Source organism: Oncorhynchus tshawytscha, linkage group LG10, assembly GCF_018296145.1.
Source record: "Oncorhynchus tshawytscha isolate Ot180627B linkage group LG10, Otsh_v2.0, whole genome shotgun sequence".
NCBI lineage: Eukaryota > Metazoa > Chordata > Actinopteri > Salmoniformes > Salmonidae > Oncorhynchus > Oncorhynchus tshawytscha.
Genome location: NC_056438.1, coordinates 23679731 through 23704694, shown reverse-complemented (window position 1 = coordinate 23704694; position 24964 = coordinate 23679731). Strand labels below are relative to the sequence as shown.

General features: G+C 43.2%; 1 protein-coding gene across 31 annotated transcripts in view; it reads right to left on the bottom strand.

The window, feature by feature from the left end:
- The window catches only part of LOC112259973 (receptor-type tyrosine-protein phosphatase delta), a 600208-nt gene that overhangs the window by 425209 nt on the left and 150035 nt on the right, over positions 1–24964 (bottom strand). For all 31 annotated transcript variants that reach the window (XM_024434700.2, XM_042328371.1, XM_042328363.1 and 28 more), the window contains exon 4: positions 12034–12057. The gene's annotated coding sequence lies outside the window, so the exon portion shown is untranslated. The remainder of the gene's footprint in view (positions 1–12033; positions 12058–24964) is intronic.

The following is a 24964-nucleotide window of genomic DNA, read 5'->3' as shown; positions in this document are numbered from 1 at the left end:
GTGTATGAGTGTGTGTATATATAGCGAGGGTGCATAGGGTCAGTGCAGATAGTTGATTATTTAGCAGGCTTATGGCATGGGGGTAGAAGCTGTCTCGGAGCCTGTTGGTCCAAGAGCCAATGTTACGGCACCGTTTGCCGGACGGTAGCAGAATGAACAGTCTATGGCTTGGTTGGTTGGAGTCTTTGCCAATTTTCCATACCAAGCGGTAATACAGCCAGTCAAGATGCTCTCGATGGTGCAGCTGTAGAACTTTTTGAGGATCCGAGGGCCCATGCCAGTGCTGACGTGCCCTCTTCACGACAGTGTGGGTGTGTGTGGACCAAGTCCTTAGGAACTCTCAAACCCGCTCCACAACATGTTTAATGTTAAGCTTCACATAGGGTGTATATTAGATGGTAATTTATAAGCGGAGAGATGCTGTGAGAGATTATGCAAGGATAAATGGATTTCTGGACATGAAATTGGCTGCCATTGCTGCTTTTGACTTTGACGGTGGTGGAAGGGGTTAGAAATGGGCTCTTCTTGGTTAACAGTTGGTTCGTGTCCGTGGTTTCACTGTTAATCGAGTCCAGTCATCAGGCGCCACTCCTCCTTGCCTCTGATGCCGCTGTGCGTAAATACGAATGGGGCCTCGTAGAGTACGCGGAGGAGGAGAGAGAGGGCGTTTGGGACGGACACCTACCACCCACAAGTCTGTCGGCTCTGCTCGGGCCCTAGATGCCGAAAAAGCAACTCAATGAAAGCAATGATGGCTGCCGGAACCAATTGCAAAGTGACTAGGGAGTCTTGTTCAAAGGACATATACAATTTATGATGGGTCAGTGTGTTGAGTGAGCAGTGAGTTATGCGAACTCATATGACAGCATGTTCTGTCGGCGAAACACGTGTGATTAGCGTCTTAGTCGGGGTACATAAAAGGGAAGCCGTCAAAGCATATCAACCCCTATATCAACCCCGGTGTCAAACCCAACAGGACCGGGCGCTCAAACTTCTAAAGAAGCACGTGAGCAAGGTTAACTCACTCCTGATTCACGAGGAGCAAGTGCAAGATGCCATATGACATACGCAGTGTCTTCATTTGCATTTCTCACACGTCAAAATCTATAACGTAAAAAAACGTGTCAGAGTGTGTCTTTGTGTGCGGTAGTGGTGGTTGTGCTTCCCAAGCATCCTGAATGAAAAAGAGAATAAATTAATTGAATCACAACATTCTCCTCCAATCAGGGCAATTAGCAATTAGCAATTCGGGAAAGGAGCGGTCTGGCCTATACTCCAATACCCCCACCCCCCTCCAATTTGCCAGTGGCGGTCTCTCTCTCTCTATCTCTCAACTCTAAGACGTAGCAGGTCTTCACTGGCAGTGACGCGTGCTGCAAGGGCTTGTGTGAGCTCAGCCTTGACTGTCCCTGTCACACACACACACACACACACACCACACACACACACCCTGGGGCTTTTTGAGAAAAATGAGACTGTGGAGAATGAGATAATAACATTGGGCACATGACTGTGTGTGGCGGAGTGTGTGCATACATGAGTGTGTGTGTGTGTCATAACTGTGTCCTCCCATGTGTAAAAACAATCCATCAGCCTCCTTAATACAGTGTCATTATGGGTAAATTAAAATTCATCGTTGATCGATAGGGTATTGACTATCATATTATGCATGTGTTTAATGAATAATAATTTTTTATTCATTTCATTGCCAATTTATTCTGGGTATTAACTATTTGGCTGTGTCTCGCTGAGAGAAAGCAACATGATGGACAGGTTCACTGTATGTTGAACACAACCACAAGCACAAGCACAGATTCTCATAAACCACACGTGTTGATATTTTGTGAACATTCTTATACTGCAATGGTGAGAGAGATTGATCAAATAATGAATACTTTCAGACATATCATGCTGTACGGTTCAGTCCGCTTTCCAAATGCCATTGCAGTCAAATATAAATCCATAAACTGTCAGAAATCAATGATGAATATGAGGGTTTAGACAAATATTGACATGACTGGGTCCATCAGTGAAGGGGAACTAGCGTACCAAGCATCCAATGTTCGTACACACTCTGATTCAGATGCATTTCCTTGCTTGCTATCGAAGAAGTGTTTTGACAGTAGATTATTCACTTAAAACAGTCAAACATCTTGATGTTAAAGCTCAGCTAACCTCAACAAGAGTTTCATGCTTTTTCCTTTCAACTAACCCTGAGCACCTACTCAAAACCTCATAGTATTACATTCTCCACTCCAATCCACTCTCTCTTTCCAGACACCTAGGATGTGTCTTTAAATCCCCTTTGGTTTTAATAACAAAAGTGCCATTCATTTTAGAGTGCAAGGAGATCATCTCTCCTCGGCTACAGTGGGAACCGCGCCTTGCAAAGTGCCTTCTTATTTCTCATTAGGGCCTAAGCACCAGCTATGTGAGAGGAATTAGAGGCACTGAATGAATGCAATGCACCCTTAGTAATATTGCCATTCCAATTTACAAGAGTGGATTATGTTAATATCAGCATAATTCACCCAACTCTTTCTCGGCCTCCCTGGACGGTTGGCTTGTAAATTACCTGTTCCAACGGCGTAATTAAAACGGTTCAGTCACTGATGACACCAACTGTCGCGGGAGACAATCGCTCCCTGGTACCGTTGGAATGGAATTGAGTCTTTTACTAGAGCGGGTGCCACGACGGTATAAAACTACCGAACGCGTGTAGTAGTCAATTTCATTAGGTGTTAACACACAAAAAGATTGTGCCTCGGATGAGTTGAAATTGTGACCTTCTTTAAGCATCCTCTGACTACAGCTGTTTTAGTTGAGTGTAGTTACTGTAGAAGCGTTTCAGTATCCTCTTGGATGACAAATCATTTCAATGACTAGTTTTCAATCATGCATACCACAACCTAGTATTTCACCCCAGAACAATGTCATTACTGTTACCAATATGTATGTCATAACCAAGACCAATCTGTCACTACTATAACAGAATCAGATGCATGACATAACCAAGACCAATCTGTCACTACTATAACACAACCAGATGCATGACATAACCAAGACCAATCTGTCACTACTATAACAGAATCAGATGCATGACATAACCAAGACCAATCTGTCACTACTATAACACAACCAGATGCATGACATAACCAAGACCAATCTGTCACTACTATAACAGAATCAGATGCATGACATAACCAAGACCAATCTGTCACTACTATAACACAACCAGATGCATGACATAACCAAGACCAATCTGTTACTACTATAACACAACCAGATGCATGACATAACAAAGACCAATCTGTCACTACTATAACACAACCAGATGCATGACATAACCAAGACCAATCTGTCACTACTATAACACAACCAGATGCATGACATAACCAAGACCAATCTGTTACTACTATAACACAACCAGATGCATGACATAACAAAGACCAATCTGTCACTACTATAACACAACCAGATGCATGACATAACCAAGACCAATCTGTCACTACTATAACACAATCAGATGTATGACATCATACCCAAACCACAATGATATAAAACCACAACTAGAAACCAGATACACTATTCCACTGTGTGCTAACCAGACAAAAAACACGAGTAAAAATAGGAACGGTTCAGGGCAAAAACCTAGAGAGAGGAGTAATGGCATGCGTCAAAGATTATTCAGTGTCTTGAGGTTGTGCAGTGTTAGTTAGATTGTTATTCCTGCATATCTCGCTTTTCTTTCTCTCCCGTCCTCCGAGTGAAGCGATTACCGGCCCCAGATACATTTCAGCAGCAAGAGAGTGGGGAAAGGCAGAGGACCGTAGGTAAATAAAGAGATGTCAACTTTGCTTAATGGGAGCAATCGCACATTATCCTCCAAACACACTGTTCTTTGTAATGATGCTAACAGATGGCCTCGCATTTGCACTTAGTTCTCAAACTGAAATAATTATTAAATAAATTCTGGAGCAATAATGTTGACAGTGTAATAAAAACACTGATAATGCTCACATTACAACCATAAGTACTGCTTTTTCAGAGGTGACATGCACCTACCTTTTTTAGGGGGAACTGAAGGCCAAATGTAAAATATTTTCATTACTTCTTTGTAAAAATGAACTGTATATAGTACAGCTTATTTGTATTTCAGGCAGCACATACCCCTTCTGTTTCAATGGCCCTTAAGCCTCTGAGTGTGGGACAAGGTTGTCCTTTTAACATACATATATGGACACACTACTAACAAAGTTAAAAAGGGAATCAATGACCTAAATTGAAAGAGAGGAAAAATTATTGTTCTTGTGTGCTACGGGTCTGATTGACAACCCCACTGCATGTTGTGCTTGTGCTCAACCTACAATGTGAAGGGTACACTACTAGACGCCCTCGGGTTCAGTTTGTACCGGCCTGGAGCAAAAACCAAATCACTGTACTGATTTTCTTACTTGACCCGAAAGAATGTCAGGGTAACGAGTGGAGAAAATGCCCTACAGTACGAACATCTTCCAATAGTCTTAATCAGTAGCCAGGGGACTAAAAGGACTCTTTGCCATAAAACCTGGATCGTCTTATTCAGCACAGACCTGGTTCGATGTGTGGCAGGCCACAGCGGACCAATTATGGCAGAAGGATTCTATTTTGGTGTTAGTACGTCAAGAGAGAGTGCGTGGAGAGAGCCACTCTTCCATAGAGGCTTTCTGTGTACAGATAGCTCTGTAGAGTAAATACATAGCTCTTTTAAAATCCATACCAGAACCCATGGGGCTAGAGCATGTATGGCTGTGGATGTAGCGAATATAAATGCCTCATTCAAATAAAAAAAATAGGAGAGTTTGGATGCTTAGTGGTTCTTGATTAAAATAAGTATTTCACAGTTTTGAGAACGCTCCTGGTAGAGGATTTACAGTATCAGGTGCTAGATTGTTCATTTGTCACTGCACTGAAAGTGTCACTTTGAACAAAGACTCAGGGATTCGCATTGAAAATGTGAATAAAAACAGGCCTGGACGACATGGGAAATGTTTTCTTTGGTTTCAGATCTCATTCTGGGAGGCAGGAAGACAGTAAATAGTGGCCTTGCGGAAAAAGCAACTACCAGAGAACAACATGAGAGTAGCATTTCACAGCTGTGGAGCATGTGACTAAAGCACTCTCCATATAAGCTTTCCCTTAGAGCAATTCAAATCCATAAACCATGTAACGTTGCTTCAAGAGACTCAATATAGTCTCAATCTATGTTCAAAAGCAATGATAGTCAACAAAAAAAACAAAATCCTACACATCTGCATCTCCCCCAAAAACAAAGCAACAACAAGAAACAAAGGAACCACAGGTTTTCTAAACTAATCCAGGTTGATTAGGCCGACATCAGGCTTTGACCAAGCATGGACCAAGCTGGGAATGGAAGTTACACCTACAGGTGAAAAGACTGGAGTATCATTGAAACCAGGATGTTTCTGCTTGGCCACACATGAAATATTCCACCTGACTAAAAGAACATCCAGCCTATGTGCCAGAATCAGAGCCAGAATGGCAGATGGATGGGTCACAGAATAACCTCTGACATTTGACCTTCAGGGAGCGAGGGGCGGATTCCGTCCAACATTCGTCAACCTCCAATGTCCTGCCAGCAAAATGTTGGTTTGTATTCATGTGTCTAAAAGACATGCCAAAGACGAGGCCATGCTTACATTATTAGGAGTGAAAACGGCTGTCTGGTGTCTGTAGTCATTCAGCTATTGTACTCAGAGATGACGATTGGTCAGTAATCCAGAGATGACTATTGGTCAGTAATCATGGATGAAATGTGACTGGTGTCTCTATATCATGTGTCTTGTTCCTTCATGGTTCTGCATGACATATTAACGGCAAGATATCAAAAGAATGCTTCAACATTTCTGATTCTACTCTAGCACGTCAACAACACTCCTTGGTGTGGTACTCGTTATATAATGCCACAGCCTTTTGGACAACTGATTTTTGTATGTGTCAGTTCTTTGATCGTCATTGTTTGGTTTAATGGCGGAACCATACAGGCACAAAGAAATCATACTTTCAAAGAGCAGATAATTAACTGGACTAATTAAAAACTCTGGACTAACAATACAGACAGGGCTGGGGAACGAGAGAGCTAGGGAACCCTTGCTGTGACATATCGGAAAGGGAGCAATTTCAGAGTTAAAAGGGGCACGGTTCTTTACATAGCATGAATAAAAGTGAAATGATTAAACACACTGTAGCATAAAAGACAAGTCAGAGGGTGGACTAGACGACATGTCGACACAAGTGGCGAGGAGTGGATGAAGGGAACATTAAACGCAACGGGTTGATTAAAATAGCTCCTTACGGGCATATTTAAAAAGAACAAGTCTAAATTGGGAGTTAATGTAGTCTATGTCAGGGAAGTCAGCTACGGTGCTGAGTGGGGAGTGCCCTAGGGGTTAACACAGCACAGCCCTATATCGCAGTGTGTCTGGCCTTTGAATGCTGACGTAGGGTGAACAAGAGTGGTAGAGGTTCCCTGTTTGGGGTGGGAGCGAGTTCAATTTCATGCTTTGGGTATGAGAAGAATCAACCAGGTTGCACACTATGGAGTCAAATGCATAATGGATGATGGTAAACAACACCGGCATACTTCCCTATCGGTGATGCCATAAAGAATGTCCTCAAGGGGGAAAGGGAGTTGTGAAGCTAAGACTCAGTTGACACACGCCAATGCATGCCAATGTGGTTTCGTAATCTGGTTGTGACATTGCAACAAACCAGAAGGCCTTTGTTCTTTCTACTGTGTCCAAAAAAAATACTTTTGCTCAGTTCAGTGTGTTCTGTAAAAGTTTCCCCATTGGCTAAAAATACAAATTGAACACGGTAAGGGGACCAAAGGGCCAAAGCTTGGAATCCAAATGCTTGGTGCTACCCCTTCTCTCTCTTGTGAAGTGTGGATCTGAGGCCCGGATGCAGGACCAGATACAGTCATGGAGAAAGAGAGAGATGGAGAAAGAGAGAGGGAGACCTTAATGTGCCTTTACCATATGCTGTTAGCTACTGATGGATGTTGCTCTCCCCAGGCACTGAGACAACTTATCGCGTTTGCCAGTGACATCGTTGTCTCCTATAAAGTTAAAGACGAGCCATCTGTTACAAACAGCAGCCACACTTGCGGGGACACGTGTATGTGTGAGACTGTGTGTGTGTGTGTGTGTGTGTGTGTGTATATCCCACCACTCCTAATAAACTGGCAAATGTCGAGACGCTTCGTGTCATAATAATATTTAATGTCACAGCGTACCTGCTGGCTCAGTTCTGGCACTCATGAGTTGACTGTAATGACACATGGAACAAAGACCTTTTCTGGTACCTTTCCTAAAATGTACGACTCAGCTGTAACATGACGAATGCCTATTTTCCTGAATCTTATGAAGCCTCTTTTAAAGGGATATATCGGGATTTTGGCAATTATCTACTTCCCCAGAGTCAGATGAACTGGTGGATACCATTTTTATGTCTCTATGTCCATTGTGAAGGAAGTTAAAGGTAGGTTCGCAAGCAAATGCAAACTAGTGTTAGCACAATAACTGGAAGTCTATGGGTATCTGCTTGTACTACAAAATCCCTTAGTTATTCTTAGTGTTTTTTTTTTTAGATATTACAACCGATAAGTCGTATAAAGGTAGATACCTATATGAACATGATGGGACAATTCAAGCAATACAGTTTAATGTATTAGCAGTGGATGAAATTTGGTAATCAGGTCAAATTAGATATAGAATGATGATTTTAACAATGTATTCGTAGATAATCTAATGTCAGTTGTCTCCCTGGCAGTTGTCTTTGTAGCACCTACAGTACTAGTATGATGTCACATCAATTTGAACATTAAGCAGTTATGATTGGCCTTTCACGGGAAAGTCAGGGTGCAAACAGCATCCCGATGCACTTTACATGGAGCCTGTCACCTATTTATAGAATTTAACAATGTAATGGTGTTTGCTTATCCAGCCGACAATCACTTCCTTTGCCACCACTCACTGAAACACTGATCAAGCATGGCACAACTTCTACCTGAATGAAAGGCATGCATGGCATAATACAATAATAACTGGCGCCCAGCTTTTCTAAAGAACTGAAGGTGTTATTTTTACTCACTGTGGAGCGAACAAAGATGAACTCTCTGTACTCTCACTGTCGCTCAGTTGCTCTCACTCTCCGACTGCTTGGAGCCCTTGTTCCTCGGCAAGCATAATGAACCCAATTGTCATTCCTGCCTTTAGCTTCTATTTGAAGTGCTTATGAAAAAGGAGTAGGCCTTTGAATCCCGGACATTTCGACGCACATTCAAAGGACAGAGCTTCAAGAATTAGGGAAAGAACGAAGCATGCTCTTGACTTGCTATATCGTGTTGGGAGGAAGACCCAAGATGGTGGAAATAAAAGAGGGGTCAATGAAACGAGATGGTACGCTGCCATGATGATGTAAATCCTGGAGAAACACCTGCTGTGTATGATTCATTGGCAGAGATGTATCAGGAACTGTCTGCTCAAGGACATACCCAAACTCTGACATCTCTATCAAACTTCCCATATGGACAAAAACAGTAAACGTTGATGAAGAGATTAGTACTAATTTGATGACTGTCAAATGAAATGACTGGAGATAAATAATTGCAAGACTTGCGAGATTAAACCCGGGATGTATTTTTTTTGTCAAAATGACAGACCTTCCAATGAAAAATGACTTTTTCTACATGAACAGAAAGAATATTACATTGCTCCTGAGAAGAGACTGGAAGGTACTTAAGTCAATGAATGATCAGAGTTAAAAGAGGTCTGAAAAGGTTAATAAGATTCAGGCACATATTTACAGGTACTCAGTAAATGGGCCCAAACAACATTACTACATAATGTTATTCATAGTAAACATTTAATTATTCAGATGACTATTTATTATCAATCAATTAGTGCATTATATATTATTTTGTCAATGTGGCAAACGTGTCCAAAACATGTATCCGTAATAATGAGCAGTATGTATTTGTGTTTCTAACCTTGAATCATGGTAAACGGCATAAATAAAGACCATTTGGTTTCAATCGTGCTTAGTCCACCAAAGAGTGCTCTCTTTCTGCCATAGTGGACGTGAACCTGGGAACACAACCCCCACAGATGCCTGGTGGTTGATGTTTGATGTTTGACACAGATGTTTGACACATTCTAAGTCGACCAGCAAGGTTCTCGGTAAATGTCCATCTGTTGGCCTCCCGCGGGTAATTAAAATTCCCAACTAGCCAGGGGTTTTCTTCTCCAAGCAGTCAATCAGTCGTTCACTGCTGTCCGCCTCTCAAAGCACGAGAGCCGGACCAGAACCTCTCCCCAAATGCTCCGACTGGTTAGGCAGAGTGGCACTGTGTTTTCAATTACACCACAAGGTGACTTCCCTCCTGCTCTAATGCATCATTATATTAAAGCTCATTCAGGAATGCTAACTTGAAGAGAGCATTTAACATGCACTATTCAAGGAGGCTAAGCTAACAATAGGTTAGCATGCTATGGGAGTATAGCGACTGTCCAATGTTGCTCCCCTGACCACTTCCTCCCTCCTACCTTGCGAACGAGATCATTGATTTTCCCCTCTATACATTATCATTGAGTTGACGGCTCACGCCGCCCATTTTTGGGGTCCTGCTATGGGGGATTCAATCATGTATCTGACCCCTTCCGGACTGGTGCAGGCTCCCGTACTCTTTTAGGGCTGTATGCACCGAGGAACCAGGCTGAGTGAGTGCACCTATACTGTTCATTCAATAGGCTGTTCATTCAACACTGGAACAACTGGAAAAGGAACCAGAGTTTACTGTACTGTCGTGTCTTAGCTTATTTTCTTTGCTCCATAATTAAAGGTTACACTACTGTATAAGTAAGGCAGCAACCTTCCCTCTAGCCATGATTTGCTGAGATAATGAGTGGGCTGGACATGCCGAGAGATGAGTTTGGATTGGTCTGCCATATAGCACGCTTCTGTCAACTTGAGCTGATCAGTATGTGTAGGTGATCCTGTCTAACATTACTTGTTTTAATGTATCGCGTAGTAAAACTGCATAAGTGTTGCTCTCCACTTTCTCAAGGACTGAGTTTTGAATTCAGTGGAATTTAAGTATGATAGCTAAGGAGATGGAGAAAACACCTGTATGATCTTATTATTCGTATCTCAGAGCCATTTGCTTGGCTAGTTATAGCCTAATGTTAGCTAGCTAACATTGAACCTGGTTGGTTAGCTACCTGCAGATTCATGCAGGGTAGTAATGTCAGGAGTTAGAATTATGGTTTATTCTTTAGCTAGTTAGCTACATGTCTTAAAAAAAAGCTTCCACTATGCAAGTAACCATTTCGGGTGTGTTCGTAAATTCAATCTGGCCATCTTCTCTCGTCTGAGTGTGCTGAATTTACGAACGCTCAACACCTTTTGAATATAAACGTCAGTAAACGTCAAAAAAGCTTAATTAAAATGTTGCCAACAGCACAGTTACATTCACCAACGTTCTGGATAACATAAAAACAGTCTAGCCAGCTCTGCTAGGGCGAGTAAAATGGTCAGAGTGGGGTGTTCTCAAATTTGTGTCTGGAAATAGCTAGCAAGCTAGCCAATGTTAGCCAGTTAGCTTCATTGCTTGACTGCCGTTGTGAGGTCAGAACGTTTGGATCAACCCTACTCATTGGCTCCGAGAGCGAAACTCTCTGAATTTACGGACAATCTGACAGCACAGTTGCAGTCACTAACACTCTGGATGACATAACAGCCTAACCAGCTCTGCTAGGGCGAGTAATGTTTAGTGAGCTGTTCTCTCATTTGTGTCTGGAAGTAGCTAGAAGGTTAGCTTGGGTGCTTAACTGCTGTTAGTACAGAATGCTCAATATGAAAAGGGCATGAAAACGGTCTCCTTTGTTATTTGTTAATATCCTTTAAAAAGGCCACTTTAAGTGTGATGCACCCACTTCCTTGAGATACTCAGTGGGCATGAACTGCATTAGAATATATATATATATTTTTGTCCAATATTTCAATGGGAGATGGGTGGGGCTAAAGTTTAAGAGGGTGTGAATGATGCTGAATAGGTGTAGACAAAGAAGGACTCTCCAGTTGGTTTAACAAAACATTCAAAGGCCATTTCTTAAAAGTGAGTTTAGATGTTTATCAACTTTCAAAGCAGAATTACTTTCCCATTGATCCTTAACTGTAGTGTATGATGTACCATTTTGTAGCTCTGAGTCTCTACTTTCATCCAAAGTAAAAAACACAATTTCAAATTTTGCTACATAAGACCGATTTGAGCCGGTCGGTCACATTTGTCCTTGAAAGTAATTGAAATGTTTGTGGTGCATCGCTCCTTATGATAGGACAAGGGCATGACACGGTCTCCTTTGTTATTTGTTAATATCCTTTAAAAAGGCCACTTTAAGTGTGATGCACCCACTTCCTTGAGATACGCAGTGGCCATGAACTGCATTAGAATATATATATATTTTTTGTCCAATATTTCAATAGTTCCTTGTCCTCATAGAGAAGCCATCACCATGGTGATAGTGCCTTCCTGTCATACCACAGAGGTGTGTGATAGAAATGGCGAAGGGAGCTGTGGCAGGGGAAACGTTCATCACCAGTGGCCCCTTACTATAGTTTATGTCTTTGGAAATAGATACCTGGGCTCCCTGTTTAAGTCAACACTGCCGGATCCTCTTTGAACAATCTGGCTCATTTGACTCTCATTTGAATACAATTTAAGCCGCTGAGAGCATAACCCGTTTGCCAGAAATAGCTAGCTTGTGTGTTGGCGCTCTTACACGTGGGAAAACGAAGGGGGGGATGGCGTAGCGTTGCACACCTTCCTGAGTAAACAGCAGTATCTACCCCACCACTCCCCTACTCCCTCCTTTACTTAAGCATTGAGATTGGATACACAATGAGTTGCCACTGAAAACGTCTCACTGTTGAGGAGTAGTTAGGTTGGGAAAATAACAAAATGAGACTTACCTATTGTGGAACGGATGGTCACATCTGTAAGCGGTAGGTGGGGAAAGAAAGAGAGAGAAGGAGGAAGGGAGAAAAAAATAGAAACGTCAGCAAATTACAATGTACAGCAGAGTAAACTTCAACGCAGGCTAAAGCTGTCACCGGCTCCTGAAAAATGTCCCATACGTTGGTGCCGACTGGAGGTTAAGAATAGTCGCTGTCAAGAGGGGTCTGTAATTTATTAAACGACTGACATGAAACGTCGGACCTTTCTCCCCCGAGGATCCAAAGTTTGCACAACTGGCATTAATATTTGTCAGTGTTTCCTCGGATTCCAAGGGAAGGAGACCAATAATAAAGACAAAAGTGGGCAGCAGTCATCCATTACGACCAAGTGTTCACCTCAACACCATTGCGCACACACACACACGCACGCACGCACACACACCACCTTCTTCCACTGGTATGTCTTTGAAGTAATTTAGAGGGCCTCAGATATCTCTAACCCTTTGTGCTACGACCTTTCCTTATATAACCCAGCGCTTGTTATTTCGACAGCTGATGTCTGGGGCGCCGGAGTTATAATACGACGGCATCTCTGTCTCTTAGTCTGCTTTATGAAGGCCTTAAGGTCTTCCCACCGCAGAAGCCCGGCAAGATAAAATAGTCGGATTTAGCCACATCTTCAGTTTCATTGCTGTTTTCCCTGACATTCATTTTGGCTAAGATTCATGAAGAGGGGAGTTACGCGAGCAGGTGCTCGCCTCGACAACCCTCCCTGACAAGTCTGAGAAATACATTTCCATTACCTCACTATATTTACATCAGAAACTGTTCCCTCTACGGGTTTACTGCTCCCAAGAACAGATTTGCTTTGGTTGTAAATGTTACAATAAAACAAAGACACGGAGAGGGAGCTGACGACTTCTTCAGCTCACACGAAACGTTCATTCAGAAGCTGTTCCGCGGGTAAGCATTGCTTGGAGAGCTCACAGAGACATACTGTATTGCTAAGCATCATTTTCAAGTAATTTGATTTATCACAGATTATGTTTTTCTCCTCGCATCTATTTGCATTTTGGTGTATACAATCTCCTGGGATCAACTGTGCTGGGAGAACGTGAATACAATGCCAAGTTGGCCTAGTCACAGAGGAATGGCTCATTTTTTAGGCTAAATTAGGACTCAAACTCCTTGTGCTTAGGTATTCATTAATATACTGTTTGCTTCAAACACACACTGACACTGTCAGTTGCTTTTGTTGCTAAACAAGGGACCGTGGCTGGAGACCTCCAGGAACCACGTTTGGTAAAATTGGACACGTGGGAGGATGGGAGGGCAGGGGTGATGTCAGATTTCAAGAGCTAAAAGAAACCCCTGAGGTTTTAATGACATGGATGTCTGCATTGGGAGAGAAAGAGAGACACTTCCTAAGAGACAGTCAGAGACAATGGGGGAAGGATAACGGGCTGTACTGGGAGAAAGAGAGACAGTCAGAGACAATGGGGGAAAGATAACGGGCTGTAATGGGAGAAAGAGAGACAGTCAGAGACAATGGGGGAAAGATAACGGGCTGAACTGGGAGAAAGAGAGACAGTCAGAGACAATGGGGGAAAGATAACGGGCTGTAATGGGAGAAAGAGAGACAGTCAGAGACAATGGGGGAAAGATAACGGGCTGTATTGGGAGAAAGAGAGACAGTCAGAGACAATGGGGGAAAGATAACGGGCTGTATTGGGAGAAAGAGAGACAGTCAGAGACAATGGGGGAAAGATAACGGGCTGTATTGGGAGAAAGAGAGACAGTCAGAGACAATGGGGGAAAGATAACGGGCTGTATTGGGAGAAAGAGAGAGTCAGAGAATGGGGGAAAGATAACGGGCTGTATTGGGAGAAAGAGAGACAGTCAGAGACAATGGGGGAAAGATAACGGGCTGTATTGGGAGAAAGAGAGACAGTCAGAGACAATGGGGGAAAGATAACGGGCTGTAATGGGAGAAAGAGAGACAGTCAGAGACAATGGGGGAAAGATAACGGGATGTATTGGGAGTTTTGTGCAACACATACAGTAACAGATCAATAGTGCCCTTTGAAATGTTGTACAACTTAACTTTGTAGCGTTCGAGAATGACAGAAAACAGGATAAGCAATGTCACGTACAATTACTAAATTACCAAACAGACAGGAAAGGCAGTTTCGCAATCATTTATTGAAAAAATATATATGTCAACACTTTCTCTCCATCAAACACATTTTGTGTTTTAATAGTGAGTTTTGTTCTTGCAATGAATTGAGATGCATTGATTAGAAATATATGACCTCACCAATAAACTTGAGTAAAGCTAGCACAGGCCAACTCTAAGTGGATTAGGCCAGTGGGGGATTGGTGAAAAGAAATGCATGAGGATGACAGAGGCTCTTGTGAGTCTCCTTAAACCCACAATGTGAATAAGGAAAAACAAAGAGAGGATGATACTTTTCCCCCTGTTTCAAGCAGATAAGCTGCTTTCGGAGTCTTAGTTATGCTGTGTGGAACCTCTATAAGATATGGAAACTTTTGACATGGCAGGAAATCCGAGAACTATATCCCTATGTTGCCGTTTCTCTGTTGACAACAGGGATTTAGAGATGTATGTGGCGGTCAATCCGGTGATTATTACAAGTGGACACACACAGTGTTTTGTAACTGAGCACATCACAGGCAGCGTTTGGGACTGAGGTATAATGTGTTGGTGTTTTTCCACTTAAATCTGTGTTAACCTCACTGGACATGAGCTCATTCAATAGCCACGTGAGAGTGACAATAGCCAACTCGTTTCCACCTAGCCTCTGTCGGTGTGCTCCTCTTAAACCCATTGACTGATTTCAGTTCATCAGTGGGTCAAGCTTTTGGTTCAATTGTTGGGACCAATTCTCTCTCACTCAGGCTTCATCACTCCAAAAGAGGGTGGGCTGCTGTGGCATGAGTGGTTGCTATTGGAAACAAAACGCAATGAACACAACGGACAGCCTTGCCAAGCCACTACTACACCGACCGCCGGCACCTCATGTTGTTCAATTACACCATGACGAAAAGGCCGCTGTTTCCACCGTGTCACTATTTAACCTATTCAACAGAGTGGAATGGGAACAGCTGTTTTTTACAGCTCTACATAATGGCCTGAAATGGCTTGCTGGCGTAGCTCCAGCTTGCTGTTAAAATGCCTATCTAAGAGAGTAGAGAGAAGAGGAGAGCCAGAAACGGTTTACTGTACTGCTGCCTTCCTTTTGTCGCTGCCACTGCAACTATCTGGGCCCCCTTCACAGACGCCATGTAAACACTCTCTGATGAGGGACGTTAAGGAAGTGTTAGAAGCTACAGCTGGTCCGGGCTCAGACAGACTTGAGCTTTGAGAATTTACATAAACCGACGATGGAGCCAATAGAGTTTAGCGGAAGTTGTCTGGCTCTTTTGAGAACATTTTGTCAACTTTTTGACTTGAGTGAAGTATTTAATGCATGACGCACAAGAGCAGATAACTCAAACTCAATCAGCTGTTGTCAGATCATCTTGGTCCAGTTTAATGGCTACTGAGGCATGACAGTATATCAGCCATGCATACTTATGGACACTGAAGCAGATGTGGAGTTTTCTCAGCAGCTGACTCGGGGTTGCAGGTGCACAGGTTCAACACCGTTCTATAAAATCCTTGAACAGCCTATATCTGGATACTTGAGTTATAATAAACGTCAAGCTACACCCAATAAACTGAACATGATTGTCAATGATCTGATTATCGCAACCCCACCCAAAACAAACTCAATAATTGTCCAAATGTATGTAATCTAATCAAATTGAGTGGAAGTACTGCAAATCCCCTGAATATTAAAAGTACTGTTGATTGAGACATATATTCCCACCTCTTCTGGAGCAGATGGTGCATAAACATATACAAACATGAAAGCCGAAGTCGAAAAAAACCTTTCATGGTCTGCTTTGTCTTCCAGGGGCCATTTTGTAGGCATTCCCTTGTACAGGGCAATAAAAACTACTTTGGGGTCTTTAAAAAAATGCAGCTTTCTTTTTCTTGCTTGATCAGGGATCAGAAGGGAGATATCAGAGGCCTCTGGCTCCTCAGTGAAGTATGACCCAGAGTTCGGAAAAAAGAGGACAATAAAGAGCCTCTTGCTCAAGGAAACAAAGAGAAAGAGACAGGCAGGAGCCCTGACGCCTCTGGCTGCGCCGGGCAGGCCTGCCCGTTCAGATGATGTGTTTCAGTAGGGGGCATTCCCGTGGGCATCTGTGTGATGGGTTGGCGGTTGGCACCATCAAGGCCTTGCCCAGATGCTTAAGGACCCTAAAGTGCCTTCTTGAAGTATTGTGGAAAGGGTCAAAAAGCTTAGGCCTTACTGAACAAGATGTGGCATAAGGACCTACATTATCTATACAGATACTATTCATAAAAGACACACACACCAAATGAGCCTAGATATTGAAATACATTACCTTCTCACTCAGTCAGACTGTCATAACACCCCTATAAACGTGTAATAAACACTATAAGCACACCACCAAACCCGATCAACTCCAGGATCTTTTTTCCTCACAACGAATAGATAATTAGTTCAAACAAGCAAACAATGTAGTGCAGGATTCAAACAAGCATATTGCTTTTTATTTGTGTTTTTCTGTGCTACCTGTGTGGAGGCACAGCTGAGGCCAGGTGGAGTCATTACCATGGGGCAGATGGATGAACAGAAGCACTACACCACACCGTGCTCCCTCGTTAGCCAGTGTGGTGGCAGCCATATGCGCTCATCATTAAAAATGGCCTTTGACCCAGGAGCGGAGCACTCATTGGCTGTCACTCTAATCCAGAGGTGGGGCCAAGTCACTATTATTTGAGTCACAACCAAGTCACAAGGTCCTAGTATCAAGTCGAGTCCCAAGTAGAGCAGGTCGAGTCTCCAGTCAAGTCCAAGTTCTGAATTCTAAGAATAAGTCAAGTCAAGTTCAGTCACATGTTTTTTTAAGTCAAGTCTCAAATAAAGTAGAAATAAATATATACAAATATATACTTGTTCAACTGCAAATCTTTGTCTATTTATTGAGTCTACGTGACACCCCTTTTCAAAATTTTATCTACAACACATTTTGATTATGCAATAATTAATTTTAACAACAAATTCCACTCAAGCTTAATAAGTAAATGAATCAATCAATTTCAATCAATTTTGGCATACTAAAAGACCGGTAGGCCTATGCTAGTAAGTGTTCCTTGATGCCCCAATGTTGGTGACCTTGTGAAGTAAGCTTACTGGTCACTAACCTGAATATGTACACCCGCCATTGCGCGTCAATGCTAATTACTGGTCATTGGTCGACAGTCAAGACACCCAAGTTTTTGGTTCTGAAGCACAGATGATATATTTTTGAAACACGAATGTGGTGCTGTGCCATAGGCCTATGTTAGTGACCAGATTGAATAAACATAAAAGTATAAGGGTTTGGTATAAGGTTTAAATATAAAATACAAATGGTAGGCTAAATGTAGCCTATTCAAATATTTATGAAGAATATACTTTCCCCATTCAGTTTCACACTCGCAACCCCCCTTAAACCTTGTCACTGCGCTAGCTCACCCGACCTGTGTTGATTGATAGTTTGCTGATCCAATCAGAGGGCCAAGTGTGCTTTTGCAAGTGCGATACTGTCTCCGGGCTGCATGGAGCGTGACTCAAAATGAGTGACAAAACGTTTACAGAACCTGTAGTCATCGGTCTCAAGTCTCATGACAAAGTCTAGTCCCGTGTCTTGAGGCTCCAGGTCCAAGTCAAGCCTCAAGTTATTTTATTTTATATCAAGTCCAGTCTCAAGTCATGTGACTCGAGTCCACACCTCTGCTCTAACAGGGATAATTAGCACTGAGTTTTTTAGTATAGTTTTTTGTTGCCGTTGTGTTTTTCTGTTATAATTTTTCAGACAAAATATGTGTGTGTGTCTGTCTGTTTGTCTGCTCAAGAGTCTGTCATTCTTGGTAAGTGTGTGCGTATGTGTGTGAATGCACAATGACATGCCTCTGACACCAGTGTCAGCTGAGCTGAAGGTTAGCCGCTCCTTTTAATATTGCCAATGCTGCCCCTTTGAAAATTCATTAAAGTGCTTCGACCCCTCTGCCATCTGTGTGTGTGAGAGGCAGGGGAACAGCTCTTAGAACAAAAGATGGAAATTCTGACAGAGGGACAGGCAAAGCAGCCCTTAGACACACACACGCACACGCACACACACACAGGCTAGTATCCCTTAGACACACACACACGCACACACACACACACACACACACACACACACACACACACACACACACACACACACACACACACACACACACACACACACACACACACACACACACACACACACACACACACACACACAGACACACACACACACAGGCTAGTATCCCTTAGACACACACACACACACACGCACACACACACACACACACACAGGCTAGTATCCCTTAGACACACACAGACACACACGATGAATGGCCACTGATGTGGTGCTCTGTGTGATATTTATTTATTTTTCAACCTTATCCAAAGGTTGGCCCAAAATGAGAGTCAGGGTGTCAGGGAAAGATCATTGGGTGCTGAGGTGTGTGCCAAATACTGATTGCAGATGGAATGTTAAGTAGCATCTTAGAGTGTAGCATTACTTTAATGCTAACTAGAAGGTCTTGTGCTTAATTAGAGCTTTAATGAACAGATACGTCCACATTGCTGATGCAAGGAGTCTAAGTGATGATCTTTGTGTAACTATATTGAACCTAGATCATGGCTGGGACAAAGACAGTTGTCAGTTAAGCACTGTCTACTATATGTCTACTATCCTGTACATCTGTCTACTATTTAATTATCATTGACTGTAGTTTGCATTAGCGCCCTGCACGGGCATACATTTTAAGCCCCAAGCCCTACCCATGCCCACGACGTTCAGGCCCGATTGCTTCTGCCAAATTTAAGGCCCGGCCCTGCCTGAAACCCGAAATCAGAAATAACTTCCTCCGTTAATATTGATTTAGCAGCTCATCTGTCTGACCCTCGCTCCCTGTGCCGCTCGCACTGCTGCATGCACTCTGTGCATGGCTCTGCTTGTGTGAGAATCCATAGCAACACCTCTGCTTGCTGTTCTGCTCAATGACGAGACAGAGAACAGTAAACTAGCTACTTTTCATCACTCTAAACTCCGACAAACCTAAAGGAACATTATTATTTCGGTGGACTCGGACAAAGGTTGAAGCACTTATGACACCATGATATGTACTATGCAGCAGAGCACTAGCAAATGGCTCAGCTTCAAAATGTTAATGATCAATTAAGTGATATCCGAGCCCTACCCGTACCCTAGTTATTGAGGAAAAAACAGGCCCTGCCTGGCCCTAACCTAATATATAATGTCGGGGTCCATCGGGCTCGGGTCGGGTCGGGTAGCAGAGCTCTTGTTTGCATAACTACTAGTTAGCATTGATGCTATTGAATTAGCACTGTAGCAGCTACTAGTTAGCATCACTGCTAGTGTGTTACTGTAGTAGCTACTAGTTAGCATCATTGCTAGTGTGTCAGCATTGTAATTGCTGCTAGTTAGCACCACCTGCTAGTGTGTCAGCACTGTATTTTCTACTAGTTAGCGACACTGCTATTATGTTAGCACTTTCCTAGCTACTAATTAGCATCACTGCTAGTGTGTCAGTACTGTACTTGCTACCTGTGTCTGCACTCGTCAGCCATTGTCATGTCCATTACAGTAATGCCTCAGTAGAAGCAATATCAGCTCCAGAGGTTATGCCCTGTAATCACTTTCTCCTACACCTGATCTCCTCTTCATAAACTCACTGAATTGGCATTGATGCTTTTAGGGTTTGAAATATGGGCTGAAGTATAAAAGCCCATTTATGCATGATCCAGAAATGCTGTCCATACGGAGGGAGTGACGCAATTGTGGAGCCTCTGGAGGCTTGTGGAGGCCATTTTGAGCTCTGGAGGCGATGCTGTGCTCCTCCCAAATGTTGTAACAATGCGGAGGGCTCCTTATAGCTCCTTACAGCCCTGCATCGACATTACTGGTTGATAGTAGGTGGGGGTGGTACATCCTGTATAAACACAAACTCACATCTTTGACAACTTCCTTGACATCAAACATGGAGAACTTTGACGAAAGGTTAATAGAAGAAGTTCACAAATAAAAAGCATCTTTATGATACCTTGTGTAGGGAAAAAGACACAAAAAGACACAAAAATGAGTTTGAACTCCTGGAAAGAGATTGTGGGGGTAATGGGGATAGATGCGGTACAGAGGTCAATGGAATGCAGATCGTGAGGGATAGAAGGATGATGGATTGCTGCTGATTCAACAAATCTGATCTAACAAAGTGGATATTTGTCAAATCCGTCATGATTGATGTATTTTAACAAGCCCACAATGTGGTTACTAAAATCCGATAAGGATATATTTGGCTGTTTTCGCTGCAGAACATTTAGAAGATTTCAGGTTAAGAAAAACTGACTGCTAAATGCTAACTTCCATTCGTATAAGCTGGTAGGACAGCTAGGATACAGAAATCGGTGGTGGTAGTCAAAGTACTTTTTGAACTGTAATGCAGTTGATTGATGACGATGACATGAACATATATTGGGGTTGACATCCATATAAGCATTTTACTCCGATTTTTACCTCAACATAGTGTCAAATACACATATGTGACCCGTTTTAGGAAGCTAAGCATATGTCGCACATCACTACTCCACTGAAGAGGCATTTGAAAGCCTTTTTATTTATTTGTATCAAAATGTGTTTTTTGGAGGGCAGAAATGCCTTCTGGAACATGTAATGGATAATGGATGGCCTGGACATCCCGAGATATGAGTTTGGATTGGTCTGCTATCATGCTACTGTTTAAACGTGAGCTGCCCAGTATGTGTTGATAATCCTTTCTTCCATGGCTTTTTTGAAAGATATAACGTTAGCCATCAAGCACTACAAAAGTAATTCCTACTTTTCTCAACAACATTGCCACCCTGAATTTAGCAGGTGCTATAGACAGATCAGTTGGAAAAAGTTGTGATGGGCTTCTTTCTGCGCACGTCATGTTCACCGTGTGAACCGGAGTGACTTGACACAACGCTGGCCAAACAAGACGTACATCCATTTATATGGGTAGCTACATTTTCAGATATTATACTTTTTTTCAATTTCGTGGTATCCAATTGTTTTTAGTAGCTACTACAGCTATTACTTGTCTCATCGCTACAACTCCCGTACGGGCTCGGGAGAGATGAAGGTTGAAGGTCAACCCAACCAAGCCGCACTGCTTCTTAACACAGCGCACATCCAACCTGGAGGCCAGCCGCACCTGTTGGAGGAAACACCGTGCACCTGGCAACCTTGGTTAGCATGCACTGTGCCCGGCATCCAACCCAGGTTCTCTGGTGGCGCTGCAGTACAGCGCCCTTAACCACTGCGCCACACGAGAGGCCCAGATATTATACATTTCTAATTTTGTCAGAAAGTTATTTTCATTGCAAGTTAGCTGGAAAATGTTATCTTGCTAGCTCGCTAGCTAATGCTACGTGTATGATCTGTGTAGTAAATCCATTTGCATTGCTAGTTATAGTTGGTTAGCTTTAGCTACCTGCAGATTCATACTACAGCTTTGACAAATAGTTTGTATTTGTAGTAGTATGAGTTGGGATTATGCCGGTTAATTGTTTAGCTAGCTACCTAGCTACATGTCTAAACAAAAGACTCCACTTCTCCAGCTGATTACATGAACTATCAAATTAGCCAGGTGTGTCTGGGGGTGATTACGGCCATCTAAAGTATTTCATGAACATGTGTATATGTCTAGACAATAGTGACCCATCCACTTAGATAGATGCGGCTTAGGATGGTTATAGTATTACTTTCACATGACCCATCAATTTAGAGAAGTGAGTCTGGGTAAGTGTCATCTAATAATTATACAATATTGTTATCTGGACACTTTCTGTTTTTGATATTGCTACTATGCAAATATACACGTAACCATTTCACTGTACCGTTTACACCTTCTGTATCTTGTGCATGTGACAAATACATTTTGATTTCACTTGATATAGTTTGTGTATACCAGAGATGGTAATGTGAATATCCACATGACCTTCACTAAAGTCAGATTAGGATATAGGCCAAGGACTACATGAAGTGTGTTATTACCAGGAGATTTTCCTTATTGTAGGCTACTACTTTTACCACTTTTAGTCTTGAAATCTTTGTTTGTTTACTACACTACTCACTCTGTTCAGCACATGGCCTCACATGTGAATCCTTAAAGAGATGGGTGGGGCTAAAGCTTAAGAGGGTGTGAACAATGCTGAATGGGTGTAGACAAAGAAGAGCTCTCCAGTAGGTGAAAAAAAGGATATTTTTCTCAAAAGTGAGGTTACAAGTTTATCAACTTTCAAAGCAGAATTACTTTCCCATTGTTCCTCAAGGGTAGTGTATGATATACCATTTTGTAGCTCCGTCTGTACTTTTATCCAATGTAAAAAACACAGTTTCAAATGTTGCTACATAGGACGGAATCCAGGTGGTGGGTCACATATAAACAATAGCCTAAATGTAGGCAAATTTTGATGGGGGGCGATGGGGAGACTCGGGATGGAGATGCAGGTGGGAAAACGGTGGAGCCTTTTTACTTCATGGTCTGTTGGCTGAGCTCCTATGTTAAGCACCGGGAAACGGACCCCGACATCAAGGTAAGGTAAGGTATTCTCATTTCGTTTAGCCAGTTGCTTGTAATTAGCTGGATGGCTATAGAGATTAGCTCTGAATCACTATGAGTGGTGCAGTGCAGACTAATTTATTGCATGCGTATGACAGCTCTATAAAGCGCAAGAAGTATGAATGCTCTGAATTCTGCTGAGGCCGCATTGCATTAAATTCTGTATGGCCACTGCAGAAGTCAGACTGACCATTCAGAGCCTTCTATGCATTAACAATGCTCTCCCAGAGGAAACACACACACAAGGATGCAGACACACACACATGCACTTTCTCACATGCATTTAATGCTCACACCCAAAATCACACCCACATACTCACACACACACACACTCACACACACACACACGCACAGCAGAGCCCCTAGAGCTATGGTTTAATGGAAGCTGACTGCACCTTGCCTCGCCTCTCTGCCTGGCACTAATCAACACCTCTCCAGCAATTAAAAATTCCTCTCTGTGCCTTTTGATCTGTTAACCATCTCATTAACATGACTCGCTAGGCAGAGAGAGGAGGAGGAGAAGGGGAAATAGGTCGTGCTGGAGTGGATGTGTTCGGGGCTTGAGTGTTGAGCGTGTGACATGTGTGTGATAGCTCCTGAATGTTTCAGTGTGTTTGTTTGCATGTATGTATTCCGGTTTGGTTCTGGTTTGTATGTTTGCATGTACGTATCCATGCATATGTGTGTACATACAGCGTGTACATATACAGTGATTGCGTGACCTGGAATCTATCAAGGCGCCTTCTGTTTGTGGTGTGTGACCTGCCTGTGTGAATTGTGTGTGTGTTTAGTGGGAGGGCATGATGCACTGGAGAGCACAAGACGCCTCCTGAAATATATGCTGGTGACAGCCACATTGGAGTGCTCCACCCTTCTGCCCCTCTCCCTCCCTCCCTCTCTCCCTACCTCCCCCTGCCTGCCCGACTTCCCATTGCACTGTGAGCCTTCAGGGGGATGTACCTCTTTGGCAGGAGCCCTTAGACCGGATGGCATTGAAGAACTCCGGCACACAGGAGGGAGAGGAAGGGGGGAGAGAGAGAGACAACGAGGGAGGGAGAGAGAGAGAGATAAAGAGAGAGGGAGGGAGGGAGGGAGAGAGACGTTGTGGAAACCTTTGTAGGTGGTTTCAATCATAGTGAAGCCATGTGTTCCTCTCCATTTGTCCCAAGGACAGCAGATGATTCTCGGTGCTCACTGCTGTGTGTGTGTGTGTGTGTGTGTGTGTGTGTGTGTGTGTGTGTGTGTGTGTGTGTATATCTGAGAAAGAGATTAATGTGTGTACTTTTCTGCAATGGCATGTGTCTTAAAGATGGGATCCTTAGTAGGGGGAAACAGCGCCACTGGCTGCCCTACCACCCTTGTTATTGTTTGTGTTGCAAGAGCTGAGGAGCATCTCGCAGCATGATCATTATTATTTTTTGCAATACATCCAGTACTGTGCTCTTCTATTGCACGTGCAATGTGACCGAGGGGAAAAAACAATGTTTGTTGTTTGCAGTAATTTCTTTGTTGTTGTAAAAAGGCAAGCGGGTGTGTCAGTTTCACCATTCAGGATTCCAGCTTAAGTGAGCATCTCTGTGTGTGTGTGTGTGTGTGTGTGTGTGTGTGTGGGTGTGTGTCTATCTGTGTGTGTAGATGTGTGTGTGTGTGTGAGAGAGGGAGAGAGAGAGAGAATGAATGAATGAATCTGTGCGTGTGTGTGTCAGTGTGTTTGCGTCTGTGTGTGTTGCTACATCCTCTCTATCCACTGTGTGGTGTGGTGTTGTGCTCCCGTGTCATCTCTGAGCCTGTGAGCCAGGGTCCTCCTCTGGGTATTTAACTAATGCCTGCTTAAACATGCATGAAGTTATTACAGGCTGTGGGAAGAGGGGAGAAGCTGTCTGTCTCCCTCTCTCTTTCTGCCTCCTGCTCTCTTTCTTTTCCTCTCCATCTTTCTTTCTCCCTCCATCTCTATATTTCTCTGTCTTCTGTTCCCTCCCTCTTTCTCCCCATCCATCCATCTCTCTCTCCCTCCCTTTCCCTCCCCTCCCCTCTCCCTCGCTCCCCCTTCACCCCCTTTCCCTCCCATTTCCCTCCCTCCCTATCATCCATCCATCGCTCTCTCCCTCCTTTTCCCTCCCCTCTTCCTCTCTCCCCCTTTCCCTCCCT